The 15387-nt window shown below is 41.6% G+C and overlaps 1 pseudogene; it reads left to right on the top strand.

Annotated features, from left to right (window-relative positions):
* Positions 1 to 10900: 10900 nt before the first annotated feature.
* Positions 10901 to 15096, top strand: LOC143331318 (uncharacterized; annotated as a pseudogene).
* Positions 15097 to 15387: the final 291 nt, after the last annotated feature.

Below are 15387 nucleotides of genomic sequence, written 5' to 3' on the forward strand. Positions count from 1 at the left end.
AACTGTCAAAACACTGTCAAAATAATTTAAAATGATTACCAAGCCTTTGACATCTTTGAACCGTGGAAAGACAAACAGTACGTTGCTTGACTGCTGGGGGTCATGGATCATGTTGCGGCGGAAGTCAAATGTCAGCTTCATCTTCTTCTTGATTGTGTCCTCATCAGCTGAATGTTTCATCAGTGCGATGGCTTCCTTACACTCATCTTCACTCAGGACAGTCTCTGGAACGAACTGGGGCTCTCGTCTGCCAGCTGGTCCTCCAAGCCCATCTTCACGAGATGCTCCTTCGGATGATGCTATGCAATACGGGAAAATACCATATTTTGACAACCATATAAACTTACAGGCAAAGAAAAAAAAAAAAAGCTTCAGATCTTCATCCAGTATTATTATAGCATTACCTCCAGATGATGATCGTCTGTCTCTGGCACTGGATCTCTGTATAGTTTTGATCCTCCAGGCCAAGTACCCAGTGCCACTGTCGCCATCATAATAATGCTCCTTGGAGGTGAAAAGATAACAAAAATAGACACTCCATTAATGAGATTTTTTTTTAAGTTAAGGTGCTTCAACGTTATTTTGGACATAACAAACCGAAAGTGAGATTTTGAATATGAATTCATCACTCCTCCCTCTCTGCTCCCCACATCCTTCCTGTAGCCCCATCCTCTAAAACATTTTGAGCCAGAACCACTTTCCAAAACGGGCAGAGTGATTTCAAAAGCGCACATATGGTGTAGCTACTCCCTTACCGGCTATGTGTTTGCCTCAAAAACAACTCCGTCTCATACCGTTACATTATTATTTCATTGTGTGGTGAACATGCAGGTCACATCTTAGCAACAAGAGCGTTTTGGGGTTGTTGAATTGTGTATTTCATGAGTTTTCATGGCAGGAGGGTACCATTCACCTCCATTGTGTTCAGTGAGCAGCTCACACCTCTGCCCCACAAATCTCAAAACAACAGGTACTGATAATTAAAGGTAGTGTAAATACTCATATAACTATAGGGATTATCGTGATAGGCAAATTTAACATTATATTGAACTATCCCTTTAACATTTTCACCGCCATTATCTTGTATGACTTACATAACCGTTCCTGGAGAATGGATCACTGAGGTAGGGGAATAAGCTCACAATTCCTTGGGCATACATTTCTTTCACCTGTCTGGGTGGTGATGTACTGCAAGATAACAAAAAAAGTAAAGATTTCTCAGTTGTATGCACTAGATTTAACAAAGATTTGAATTTACCTAAAAGCTGCATTTAGCTGACTGGAAACTGATTACAAATTACCCATTCTTCTCCGTCATGTCAGCTGCCAGTATGTTCACCATTTTCCTTCTGGTCTCATCTGTCAGGGACTTGCTTCGATTATATTCATTTATTATGCGTTCCCCACCAGGTCTCTTGGTAAGAATGGATTCTACCAACTTCAAACGAAGAGCAAAACAATTGAGCTTGTGAATAATACATCCCAGTAATACATTAGTTAATACTGGTGAAAACATTAAGTTCTCTTCCTAAATAGGGACTTTAAAAGATTCTTAAAAACAAATGGTTATTAACACTATTTTCTTTTTTATGGCTTTGGCGCCTTAAAAAATAATTCCTGTTCTGTTCTGGTGCTTGTGTATTAATCGTGTGTTATTTCCTGTGTTAATTCTTACGTGCTTAGCTTCTGTGTCCAACCTCAGCCGTTTACTAGGAGGACTCTCTGAAAGGATGACTGTATCTTGAGAATCAGACGAATCAAGGGATGGTGGTCCAGACTGCTCAGGAGATGGTACCGTGGAGACAGATTCTGACAATGATAGGAGATGCAGATGGAAGGAGAAACATTAACCACAAGTAGCATGTCCATTAAATAATGTAATAGAATTTACAAATGTAACTGAAACAAACCAGTGTCACATTTGATGGTTAGCACTCCATGTGATGGATCCTTAACTACATCCTCAAATACGTCATCATCCAACTCAGTCCCCGAACTGTCAACAACCTTCACACCTTCTGTCACAGCTGGCACACCAAACTTTGCAAATGCTACAAGAAAAGACAAATGCTTGTGTAAACCAGACTTATGACTTCATGTTGGTCTAATACTCACAAATATCCAATGAATCTGGAAAATTACTTTTGAACAAAAATCAATAAATTAATGAGTGAAATAAAACTACTCATAGTATTACTACTTTTTAAGCAAATCATGCATTCAAAGTTACTCAGTGTGGTTGGAGAAGGTAACATCTGTATTCAAAAATTACTATTACAGTTACTATTAGCACCTTAAAATGAGCTGTATGCAAGACTGTGGCCAAAAAGGTTACTGCAGCCAAATTCAAAATAATTCAGCATGTTGTTTTAGTAGCGTCAGAAATTTATAATCTAGAATACTAGTAACTGGCAACCTCCTGAAACACTATAGACTGTATGATAGGGAGACAGTGGTGGGTGGAACAACAGGCCAAAACACAAATTCAAAACAAAAACAGGATTTGCTGGCTGTACATACAGTAATGAAATGCAAATATTCTGGCTGTGGTGTTGTTGTCAGTGAGTGTCTGTATGTTATATTAATGTAATTACTTAGTCTATGCTGACATATTAGGATGATTACACCACTATTTGCCATAACTTTCTTACATACAGCTCCTTTAAAGCTTCCAGTGCAAAGCTTGAGTCCCATGTCAATTTCTTACCTGCAGTCAGAAACTCTTTCAGATTCGGCTCTGTTATTCTCACAAATTTTTGAACATCACCAAGCCTGGCCTTAATCAACATGGTTCCTGCAACACATAATTCTCATTGTCACTCATTGTCACAATGTTACATGCTTATTATGATTAAAAAACAGAAATATAACAGCAGGTGCACTGTGTTCAACAAAGCAGCCCTGCAGCAAGACCAACTTTTATGAATAATGTTCATTTTGAAAACAAGATAGAGTCTTGTTTGTTTCAGACCACCAAACAGCAGACAAATGATCAATTATTTGCAGAAACGACTAGCAGGGATCAGTTTTACTTATGTTTAATCACGTCAGCTTATTAACCAAATCGCATCACAAATGCTTGGTCTGGGTTACCTGTGTCCACCGCAACCACCACTCAAACAGACGACGTGCCTCAGCGCATCTCAGAAATGTGTGGGGGTTTTTTTAGCACGTGTCTTCACGTTAACATGAACGCAACTGAGAAAAACAAAGTTAGAGACCAACAGCTGCTGTGACTGACGGTACATCATGTCACTGCTACAGTTAGCAGCATTTCACGCTGACAACTTCCTCTTTCTCCTTCAAAATAAAACACACGAGTCTGCGCTGTTACCGTTACCGGAGGCTAGACGAATCACTCAAAAAACACAAATATGATTCCACTTTAAGGTCTGCTGAAACAACGTTAAGAGTGCCTAAACCGATGTACATCACAGAGCAGACCAGGCTGCAGGGGGCACATGCAGTCAATTTCTCAAACATGTGCAAACTGCTTCCCAAAACCAAATAAAGCCTTATGTTGCATCACATCATTTACTGTAGAATATAGTGACAAAAGTTAATATGTTAATGCTTTGGCCGCTAAGTAATTTCAATCAACATGGAACTTATATCAAGGTTAAACTTGTTATTTACACAAACGTTAGCTTAGCTCGTTTAGCCAACTCTTCACACCAACACAGGCACATTGTGAAATAGCTAATATGCTAGCTAATTATCTGTGGATTTGTTTGGTCACTAGCTAGTTTGAAAAAAGGCGCGCATGCACATATTCGTTACAGTTGATTTGAACCGAAAAGCCATTCAGCCAATTGAGGTTATTTCTTCTCAACCCAGGCAATTTTACCCGAATTTAAGCCTTTTTGACAAAATAAAACTATCCATCAATGTTATATTGTGAAGTTAATTACCTTCTGTGGACAGGGTCAAGTTGGACAAGCGCGCATTTTAAGCTAGGCATTCACTCCTCAAGTCCTTCACATTTTGAATTTGGTATTAAGATACCAACACAACCTGCTGCAAAAACGGTCGACAACACAGTATTCTTCTGAAATGCAATTTCTGTTCAAAGGCCAACATAAAATGCCGTTAATATATAATAAGAAGAAACTTACCGCAGTTGTGCCTCACTGAGAAGTAATGAGGGCCACAAAAATCTCTGCTGGTTTGAGCCGGTTTGAACCGGTTTGAACGTGGGAGGGGCTTCCCAGAGTCAAATCAATTCCGCATCTTTTAACTATGGAAATTTTCACCAACACTAGGGGGCATTCTCCTCAATCTGTTGTTGTAATAGCTCTGAAAGAGTCAATGAACTTTGACACTACATATTTAACACTGCAAAATTTACTGTGTATCTGTCTACTAGCCCAGATATGGATATACACACAGATTGTGTTTCCATCACTTGAGAGGACATTACGTTGACTTACATTAATTTCCTGCAGACTTACATAACCCTAACCAGGGTTCTAAATTAACTTTTTTGATCACCAGCCAATGTGGCTGGTGACCTTCTAAAGTTACCAGCCAATCAGAATTTCCACTAGCCAAATTTTTTCCCGGTGAAAATAAGAGAGATTATGAGTGCCACTGAATGCATTTGATCATTTTTGAAAAATGCACAGAAAGTACAACACATGAAACAAAATATACACAGAAAGTGCAAACATTTAATTTATACAAACAAAAAATGCTGTCAGATTTATTATTTTATAAAAGACATTTTTCCAGTAAGTATTTAGTATCATTACATTCCTAATAAAATGTATTTTTCCTTTCAACTTAAAGTGTTTTTGCTTTCCTTCTTTAATAAGAAATATATATAAGTAACAGCCATAACTTAAACACTTGCAAAAAAAATTGCATTGGTAATAAATTGAATTATGTATGTACAACTAGAAAACACAAATAGTGCAGCAGTCAGTACTGCAGACTCCTTAGGCTCTCCTGATGACTTCGGGCACTCTCATGGTCCTTTACTGCCTCCACTTTAAAATTATTAGTCCCCACCACAAAATTATTCGTCTTGTTTTTTTCTTTCGTGTACATGCGGCAATCCTTACAAAACATGACGGCATTTTCGTGATCAAACACAAGTCATTCACGACCTGTCAGCCATTTAGCGTTAAACTTTCTTTTCTTCGTTTCGCACGCTTTATCGACATTCTCATCCCCTGCCTCCTTCCTCTTCTCGCCCCCAGACGTCTGTCCCAACCACGCATTTAGTTTAACTTTACTTTTTACTTTTAGCTAGCTCAGTCTCCTTTTTTATAGTTTATACGCCGCCGTTCATTCTTCTTCTTCTTCTTTGTGTTTCCGTGGTTTCTCGCGCCGGTTGCACTACAAACTATAGTGTGCCTGCGCACAGCCAATAGGCGTCTTGTACGTCATCACGTAGCATTACGACCGTGTTCATGGGAAATGTAGGACGGACTGTCCGGGAGACAAATGACCAAGAACTGTAGAGCGGCTCTGACTGACATGATTGCCTAATGCATTACCGGCCAAATTGGCTAGTAAGTTTTTATTTACACCCGCCAATATGAATTTTAACCCGCATTTGGCGGGTTGGCGGGTGTTAATTTAGAACCCTGACCCTAACCATAACAGTGCTTGCCAAGCCCTGACCCTAACCTAAATTTAACCTTACCCGAACCTTAAGTTTTCATTTTAACCTTAAGCTTCTTATTTAATTATGTACATTCCGGGGACTTGAGTTTTGTCCCCAAGAGGAATGTGAGTACCCACAATGTGCACTAAACAGATAAACAGATTTATGTCTTGGAAACATGACCGATACATGTCCACACATACACATACACATACACACACACAGACACAGACACACACATTCATTCATTCATCTTCTATACCCGCCTATCCCTTTTGGGTTTGCGGGGGGCTAGAGCCTATCCCAGCAGTCAAGGTACACCCTGAACCGGTCGCCAGCCGATTGCAGGGCTACATATACAGACAAAAAACCATTCACACTGGACAATTGGACAATTTAGAGTCACCAATTAACTTAATGAGCATGTTTTTGGTCTGTGGGAGGAACCCGGAGTGCCCGGAGAGAACCCACGCATGCACGGGAAGAACATGCAAACTTCACACAGAAAGGCCCGACCCCGCGCACTACCTGCTGCGCCACCGTGCCGCCCCTCTTGGACATGCAATATAGAATTTGAGCATGGATTATTGTGTAGCTGTTAAATATTCACACATAGTAACACACAGGCACACACTCATATGGCTTCCACTGACAAGGATGGATGACTGTGCTGGTGTCATTAACTGCTCTCCTGTCTCTGTATGTGTGTGTGTGTGTGTGTGTCTGTGAGCAGCATCTGCAGCTATACTGAAATCAAGTTACTACAGAAACAACTCTGAAGGAATCACACAGAGAAAGAGAGGAAACACAAAGGTGGACTAGGTCGGGAGAGGGACAAACCTAAACCTAACCCTAAACCTACAAAGGGGTCAAGGGCAGGAAGAAAGAAATTAGAACAACAGATGGGGTGAAGGAAATCTGGGTAACGCTTTATATTACAGTCCTTGTAATAAGCATTAATAAGACCTTTGTAAGTTCTTATAAGATGCTTATTAACATTATTATTTGTTAATAAGGCTGTATGAGTGTTTAATAACATCATTGTAATAGTTAATACAAGACTAAAAGGAAGTTATAAGAACTTAGTTTGCAAGTTATATGGTCTTATAAGGTGCTTAACAACCTTAGTATGTGTTAATAAGACTCTACAAGCTTTAATAAGATCTTATGAGATGCTTATTAAGTTAAACTTATTAAGTTATTAAGTGTTTATAAGATTGTATAACCTTTAATAAAGCCTTTATGAGGTGTTTATTTAGCGTTTTTAAGACTGTAAAAGCCTTGTAAGAGACAATCCATGCATTATGTCATAATTTCTTGCACATCTATAATCAGTTTACTAGGCACTTGTCAACAGTTAATTGTGCTTTTTGCAGCTACCGGATCTAAAGCGAGAACAATATCTTATTAAAGCTTATGAATATTTCATGACGCATTATTATGCCTTTAATAAACAGTTAACTATGCATTTTACAGCTACCTGATCTAAAGCAAGAACAAGACCTTATTTTGACTAATAAAGCTTTTATTATGCATTAATTAATGGTCAGTAACGATTTTCACAACTTCCCCATCTAGAATGAACACTATATGTGGTCAAGATTATTAATATGGTTCGAAAAAACGCACATTTCAACAGTGAAGCTCAAAAGTGCCGTTTATTGTGTAGGAGTCATTTTAGAGGTAGCTTTGTTTTTTTGACAGTAAACATGTAAAAGTTATCTAAATGAGGCATTTAGAAGAGAAAAAAAAGAGTCCACTCTATAAACAAAAACAGGTGCAAGTTGATAAGGTGCTGTAAAACTGAACTGGATTGGTTTCAAAAAAGTTCCAAACATTTCACAATTTAGCATTTTAAATAGCAACCGCTATTGGCTTCAAAAGCAGTTCAATAGTTCCCCCTCCCTACAGGCAAAAATTTTCCTGATTTCTTAAGTGCTGTAACTGCACTGGCGATATCTGGACTGTCACAGATGGCATCAAGACATTTGCCAGCAAAATCACCAAGCTTGTGCTTTCTTGTATGCTTATCTTCTAACTCTGCAAACTTTTCTGGGGCAGCAATGGAGAGTTCTGCGATTGGTGCATTCAAGGCAATTGTGTTGCGATCCACTCCCACTATTTTGCAAGCAGCAATGATGCTATGCTTCTTCTTGTAGACCTTCAGCACTTTCTGGTAACGTACAATCACCTCTTTTGGACCACATGCTGTTGGTGAAGTAGAAAGAGAGCAGATATTAGTCTCAGTGACAAAGGATCTTCCATTTAATAAACTTAGACCATTCATGAAGTAAACTAACTATCCACACAAGTTAAGAACATTCAGCACTAATTAAAGCAGCACTCCAGAAGATTCAAGCCTTCAAATACCCCGCCACAGAATCGCTCGTATTTTTTTTCCTCTTAATTTTCTCTTTTCAATTTTCAAATACAATAAATTTAATTCAATCATTCCAAAAGAGAGTTCATCATACTTCCAGTCACACATGAGAAAAAAAAATAAAAAAACAAACAAACCCAACAAACAAAACAATAAAACAAATGAAATCACCATGATTTGTGTAACAAAATATAGAAAAATAATACTACTAAACATATTTGTGATAAACTCCAATTATTTGACTTACCCTCCACCAGTTGTTCCTTTAAGAAATCTCTCTCCTTGGTTAGTTCCTTGATAAAGTCCTCCTGACTAGTGATGGGCACGGCAGTTCTTTTAGATGTACTGAATCTCGAGAATCAGTTCACTAGAAAGATTCGTTCAAAAGATTCGTTCACCGAATCACCGAATCATTCAGTGCTTGGCAAGAGGAGCCTGCGACTCCTGAATTGATATACGGCTGAACGGTTCAGGTTTCAGTTCAGTTCACAGCTTCCAGGACCAGGAGACGAGAGTGTTGTGACTGTGTTGCTTTGACAAACACATTTGTAAATATAAAACTTGTTTATAAATCATGATGTTTTAAGTGTCCTGTGGTATGCTATTTAACTGGTCTACTCGGCAAATTGGGCTCAGTGAGCGATCCGTTCACTGAACGTATACCCCACAGTACATTCAGTGAAGGATTCACACTGAATATGCACCGTTCCCTCACAAATTGTCGCAATGAGATGATCAGACAGTCACGCATTTTCTCAAACTGCGGGTTTTATACACTACTTGTTACATGCTGTGTCCTACTGTACGTGAGTTGTTGCGGTGGCAAATTTAGCAGAGTTTAAAAAAAAGTTAGTTTTCTCCGAGGTACACTTGAACATAACACACCCCTATCTCCCTCCGTCGCTCCTGCCTAGTGCCTGCTACAGTCGGAGTCTCACTCTCTTCTCATTATTGCCAGCCTAACGTTTTAAGTTTGTTTATCTGGAAACTAAATCTGTTAAAACAACGGGGAACAACGGTCGCCATGAAAGTGTATCCCTCAGAGGAAAATGATTCAGGAGAGTGTAGTTCACTGAGTGATTCATGCGTCGGTGACGCGGCGCAGTCGGCGCGCGCGGTCCCTCCCTCAAGTGATTCGTTCGTTTCTCAGTTCAGTTGAACTGTCAGCAGTGCCGGTGTTGTGTCCTCAAGTGATTCGTTCGTTTCACAGTTCACTTTCTCAGTTCACTTTCTCAGTTCAGTTGAACTGTCAAGTGATTCGTTCGTTTCAAAATTAAACCAGCCATGCATGTAAACTATAAAAGTTACAAGTAGTTGAGTACTCAAGTAATTGATGAGAGTCATTTCCACCACAAGAGAAAGGTATGTAGCACTGCAATAAAAGCCTTGCTTTAAATGGTTTGCACTGGTAAAAGTTAAAACACCATCTGGTAAGTAGGCAAGACAGAATTAAGAATCTGTTCGCCTTTTATTCCTTTGGTTACTTGTACCATAAGCCTTTTACAATGTTATGAATGTTTTGTTCACATATGAATGATAGAATGATGATTGCCATCATGTAATTTGTGAATGTAAATACAGGTAAACCCAGAAAGTTAGTTTTATGAGTAATTTCTGTTTCTTTCTTTTTGTATTTTGCTTTATTGGTCATCACAACAGTATGGAAGAGGAAGAATGGGTGGCACTTGGAGAAGAAGAAAATGGGTCTTCGTGATGCTTGGCGTGCAGCAGCACAGGAGCAAGAGAGCAAAGCCAGTGCTGCGCCTTGTAGACAGAAGAGGACGACAAGACCTCGTCCCACTGATTGCTCATCATGTCAGGATAGGATCAAATATCATTAGTGATGAATGGCGCGCATATCGTTCCCTTTCTGCACTCGGCTATAATCATATGACTGTGAACCATTCAAGGTGGTATGTAGATCCCCAAACAGGTGCCCACACACAGCATATCGAACGAGCCTGGCGTAGCATTAAGGAACAAGAGTCCTTACTTTCAGATCATCTTTGTCTTATTGAGTGGACTGAATGGCTAGGCAGGAAACACCAAGATGGGCTTCTTGGTAGGCTACTACATGATGTTGCTAACATGTACAGGGTGAATGTATAGATAGCAGCTAGGGAGTTCCTGGGCTAAATAATGAAGCCCATAGCGGTTGCTGTTGAAAATGGTAAATTGTGAAATGTTTGATGGAATTTCATGAAACAAATCCAAGTTCAGTTTTACAGCACCTTACAGACTGACACCTTATTTTTGTTTAACAAACAAAAGTGACCTCTAAAATGACTTCTTCGCAATTAAATAGCAATTTTGAGCTTCACTGTTGAAATGTGTGTGTTTTTTTCTTTTGTGTGTGTGTGTTTTTTTTTAATTACCATCTTGACCACATGTAGTGTTCATTCTAGATGGGGAAGTTGTGAAAAATCATTACTGACCATTAATTAATGCATAATATAAGCTTTATTAGTCGAAATAAGGTCTTGTTCTTGCTTTAGATCAGGTAGCTGTAAAATGCATAGTTAACTGTTTATTAAAGGCATAATAATACGTCATGAAATATTCATAAGCTTTAATAAGGTATTGTTCTCGCTTTAGATCCGGTAGCTGCAAAAAGCACAATTAACTGTTGACAAGTGCCTAGTAAACTGATTATAGATGAGCAAGAAATTATGACATAATGCGTGGATTGTCTCTTACAAGGCTTTTACAGTCTTAAAAACAAGTTGTAAGGACAAACGGAGGAACATCGCTGGCTGAGAAAACATCTTTCCGTGGATTATTATCGTGTTTTGGACCAAAAATCTTTCCTGCAGTGGATCTGCTGGACCTTGGTCGATGTTACCAGCCCGTTTTTGCCGGCGTGTTATCGTTCTGCGGATTACCGAGAGACGTCACCGGCTACAGGTATGATGGCGGTGTGTGAGTCCTGCCTTCCCACCCTCTCCAAACTACGGGAGAGCATTTCCGGTCTGCGGGCCGACCTCAAGGAGAGGGACAAAATCCTCCTGGACTTCTCGACTGTCGCCACGGCCCAGGCGAAACACATCACCTACCTGAGGGCATCCGGCGCTGGTGACCGGTCCATGGTGGCCACGAACAACACCACCCTGCCGTGGACCGGCTCGATTACCACCGGAACTCCGGCGCCAGCACTGGCCGAGTCCCGCTGGCACCGACAGGGAGCCAAGCCCAAGACATCGGCACCTTCCACTTCCTGCCTTCGCCCCGCGGAGTCGCACTGCTTCACCGGGGAGGGTCCAGTAAGCTCAACTCCACTCAGGCCAAGGCAACCCTGGTCGGTGGTGCACCGGGGCGCTGGAGCCCAGCCATCTCCTCCTCCACCACCTCCGGAGCTGCCACTGGACAACAGGCTCGACATCCTGAGCCTGCAGGATTTCCCTCCCGTCGGTACCCGATCCAACTCGCCGCCAGGACCTGTCCACCCAGCTGTCCGTGGCTCTCACCAGTCCAGGAAGTGGGATCCGCCAGTCCAGCATGGTCCCTCCCCCCCAGCTCGGCCAGGAGCAACCACGTCGCGACACCGGCAGGCTCCATCTTGCCCCCGCCGCACCTCCAGGGAACCAGTGATGCAGCGCACCCCCCCCTCGGTGCTGGTGGTGGGGACCTCCATGGTCAGGCATGTGGCAGTGCTCGGCGGCCGGACCTTCTGCCACCCTGGAACCCGCGTCACGGAGGTTGCATCCGCCGCTCTTCAGCTGTGTGCGCAGCACAGCCCGGCCTCCACACTGGTCCTGGAGGCCGGCATCAACGACGTAAAAAACCAGCAGTCTGAGGTCCTGAAGGAGGACTTTGTGTCTCTGATCGACCGCCTGTTGGACACGGGGAAGCGCCTAATTATCTCCGGCCCGCTTCCCCCACCACGCTACGGTGACGTCATCACCAGCCGGCTTCGCCAGCTGCACCTGTGGCTGAAGGGATACTGCCTGAGTAAAAGTATCCCGTATGTGGACAATTTTATTGCGTTTTTAAACAGACCTTGCCTTTTTAAATGGGACAGTCTCCACCCCAACCAGGAGGGTTCACGGCTTTTATCAGTCAACATCGATCTCACCGTCCGGTCCTGCACTTCAGCCACCTCCTGACTAAATGGTACAACTCGCGCACACGGGCCCTCGCCCACCACATGTTTCACCCACACCACACACACCTTTACATCAGTAACCACCTCTCAACCACCAAAAACCCAGGACATTCACTCCATTAGAACCATCACTTCCCACAGACAGTTAAAACCCAGGAATGTTTTTAGATCCAGCACTGTTTTTAATATTCCTTTAAAACACCATGATAAGCGCACGTTCAGCACAGATATTAAATTAGCTGTGTTGAATGTGCGCTCTCTTTTAAACAAATCTTTTATCATAAATGATTTGATTTTAGACAAAAAGCTGGATGGCATTCTCCTTACAGAGACATGGCTTGGCACCGATGCACCTGTTGTTCTCACTGAGGCTTCCCCACCAAATTTTAACTTTTTATTCTCTACTAGGGGGGGCAAAAAAGGAGGCGGAACTGCATCCATCATAAGAATTGCAATGTGTGCAAATGCAGTCTCTTTTAACAGTTTTACATCATTTGAGCACCATGCCTTTGTTTTTAGCAGCCCTCCTATTCTCTGCATAACGGTCTACAGACCACCCAAGTATTCATCCTGTTTTATCAGTGAATTCTCCGAATTCTTATCAATCATTCACACCACCTACAACAGGATTTTAATAACTGGTGATTTTAATCTACACATAGACAACAGCTCGGACCCAGTATCCAGAGAATTTTTAAACCTCTTAAACTGTCTGGATTTTAAACAGCACGTTACACAGCCGACCCATGACAGGGGGCACACCCTGGACCTGGTCATAACTTATGGCCTGTCTGTGGGTGTGTCCTCTGTTGTGGATCTGGCTGTGTCTGACCACTATTGTGTGTTTTTTAACATCACCAGTTTTAATCAGCGGGAGGCTCCAGTGAGAACAGTGAGGAAACGCAACCTAACTCCTGAAGTGGCTGCAAATTTTATCCAGATTTTACAGAGCACTCCTGCAGAGATTTTACCAGCACCCTGTGATTTTATCGTTGACAATTTTAACAGCAATTTGAAGTCAACGCTGGACTCAGTGGCTCCCCTTTTAACAAAAACAATTAAGAAAAAACCTATACCTCCGTGGAGAAACGAGGAAATCAAGCAACTGAAAAGAAACTGCAGGAGTGCTGAAAGGAAATGGAGAAAATCAAAACTGACAGTCCACTATGAAGTTTTACGTCAAAACACCTCAAAACTTACAATAGCACTATTAAACAGGCAAGAATCTCTCACTTCGCAAAACTAATCTCCGACCACAAAAATAATCCCAAATTTCTCTTCTCCACCATTGATCTTTTAACAAACACTAATTGTAACAGATCTTATATGACAATAACAAATACCCTGTGCGAAGACTTTGCAGACCACTTCAGGTACAAAATTGATAACATCAGATCCAGTCTTTTATCTCAACAGGTTTTAACTACCAACACGTCTGGATCACAGGTTCTACACTGGAGAGTTTTGCCCTGGTTGATGCGAGGACACTTGGTCGAGTTTTCTCCCAGGTAAACCCTACAACCTGCCTCTTAGATCCAATTCCCACACCGTTTTTTAAAACACTCTATGGATTCTTTGAGGAACAGCTGTTATACATGGTGAATTGCTCTCTTCAGACGGGTGTCTTCCCCACCTCCTTTAAAACGGCGGTGGTGAAGCCCCTTCTGAAGAAGAGCAATTTAGACCCCAACATTTTGAATAACTACCGACCTGTATCCAACTTACCTTTTTTAAGTAAAATTTTAGAAAAACTTGTTTTTAACCAAGTAAATGACTTTTTAAACAAAAATAACATTTTAGAAAGGCATCAGTCTGGTTTTAGGATGAACCACAGTACCGAGACAGCCCTTTTAAAGATTTTAAACGATATCAGGTCCAACTTGGATAACCACAAGCTCACAGTCTTGGTACTACTGGATCTAACCGCTGCCTTCGATACAGTAGACCATCGCATTTTATTAGACAGGCTGAGGCACCTGGTCGGCCTCTCAGGTACTGCTTTTAACTGGTTCGTCTCATACCTCACTGACCGACACTTCTTTGTAAGTTGGGATACATGTTCCTCAGGAACCCATGAGATCAAGTGTGGGGTTCCCCAGGGGTCAATTTTAGGTCCAACTCTTTTTAATCTGTACATGCTACCCCTAGGGGACGTCATCAGGAGGCACGGCATCAGCTTCCATAGTTATGCTGTTGATACGCAACTGTACATTGCCGTGTCTCCTGATGACACAGGGCCAATTGATGCTCTTTTTAACTGCATTTTAGACATAAAGTCATGGATGGCAGAAAATTTCCTTCAGCTCAACCAGGACAAAACAGAGGTCTTAGTCATTGGTCCTGAAGGCCAGAGAGAGAAACTTTTACCTAAACTACAAGATCTTAAACCAACACATTGTGTAAAAAATCTGGGCGTGATTTTTGACTCTGAGCTTACTTTTATTCCACACATCAAAAACATAACAAAGATAGGTTTTTACCATCTCAAGAATATAGCCAGAGTTCGCCCGTTTCTCTCTCAGGCCAGCACAGAGGTGCTGATGCATGCTGTCGCTTAGATTACTGTAATGCCCTGCTCTCTGGTCTTCCTAAAAAGAGTATCTCCAACCTTCAATTGCTACAGAATTCAGCCGCACGAGTGCTGACGAGGACCAGAGGGCAGGAGCACATTACGCCAGTTTTAAAATCGCTGCATTGGCTCCCCGTGCATTTCAGGATAGATTTTAAGGTTCTTTTATTAGTTTTTAAATGTCTTAATGGTCTTGCGCCTTCTTATTTATCTGACTAATGTTACCCTACCAACCCTCGCGGACCCTGAGGTCCTCCGGTACTGGCCTCTTAACCATACCAAAAGTAAGAACTAAAACACACGGGGAGGCGGCCTTTAGTTATTATGGACCCCGATTGTGGAACAGCCTGCCGGAGAGCCTCAGTGCCGCAGAGACTGTTGATGTTTTTAAAAAGAGGCTCAAGACCCACCTTTTTATTCAGGCTTTCAATTGATTTGTTTGATTTATCTTATTCCTTTAATCATGCTTCTTAGCATGTCTATCTTTGTTATTTTAGTTGCATGTTTTAACGACATGTTTAATTGCTATTTATTTCATTTACTCATTTTATTTAATTTTATGTTTGTGTCTTAGTCCCTTGGTTTTTAGCTCCAGTGTTTCCTCATGGGAGTCCTTGGTTTTTAGGTCAAGCGTTTCCTCATGGGGGCCCCCCTCACTGGGAACTGCTTCTGGCCTACTGATGGGGGCGCTGCTGAGGGGACGGCTCTGGCCTGGATGGCTGGAG

Source organism: Chaetodon auriga, chromosome 14 (assembly GCF_051107435.1).
Source record: "Chaetodon auriga isolate fChaAug3 chromosome 14, fChaAug3.hap1, whole genome shotgun sequence".
Taxonomy (NCBI): Eukaryota; Metazoa; Chordata; class Actinopteri; order Chaetodontiformes; family Chaetodontidae; genus Chaetodon; species Chaetodon auriga.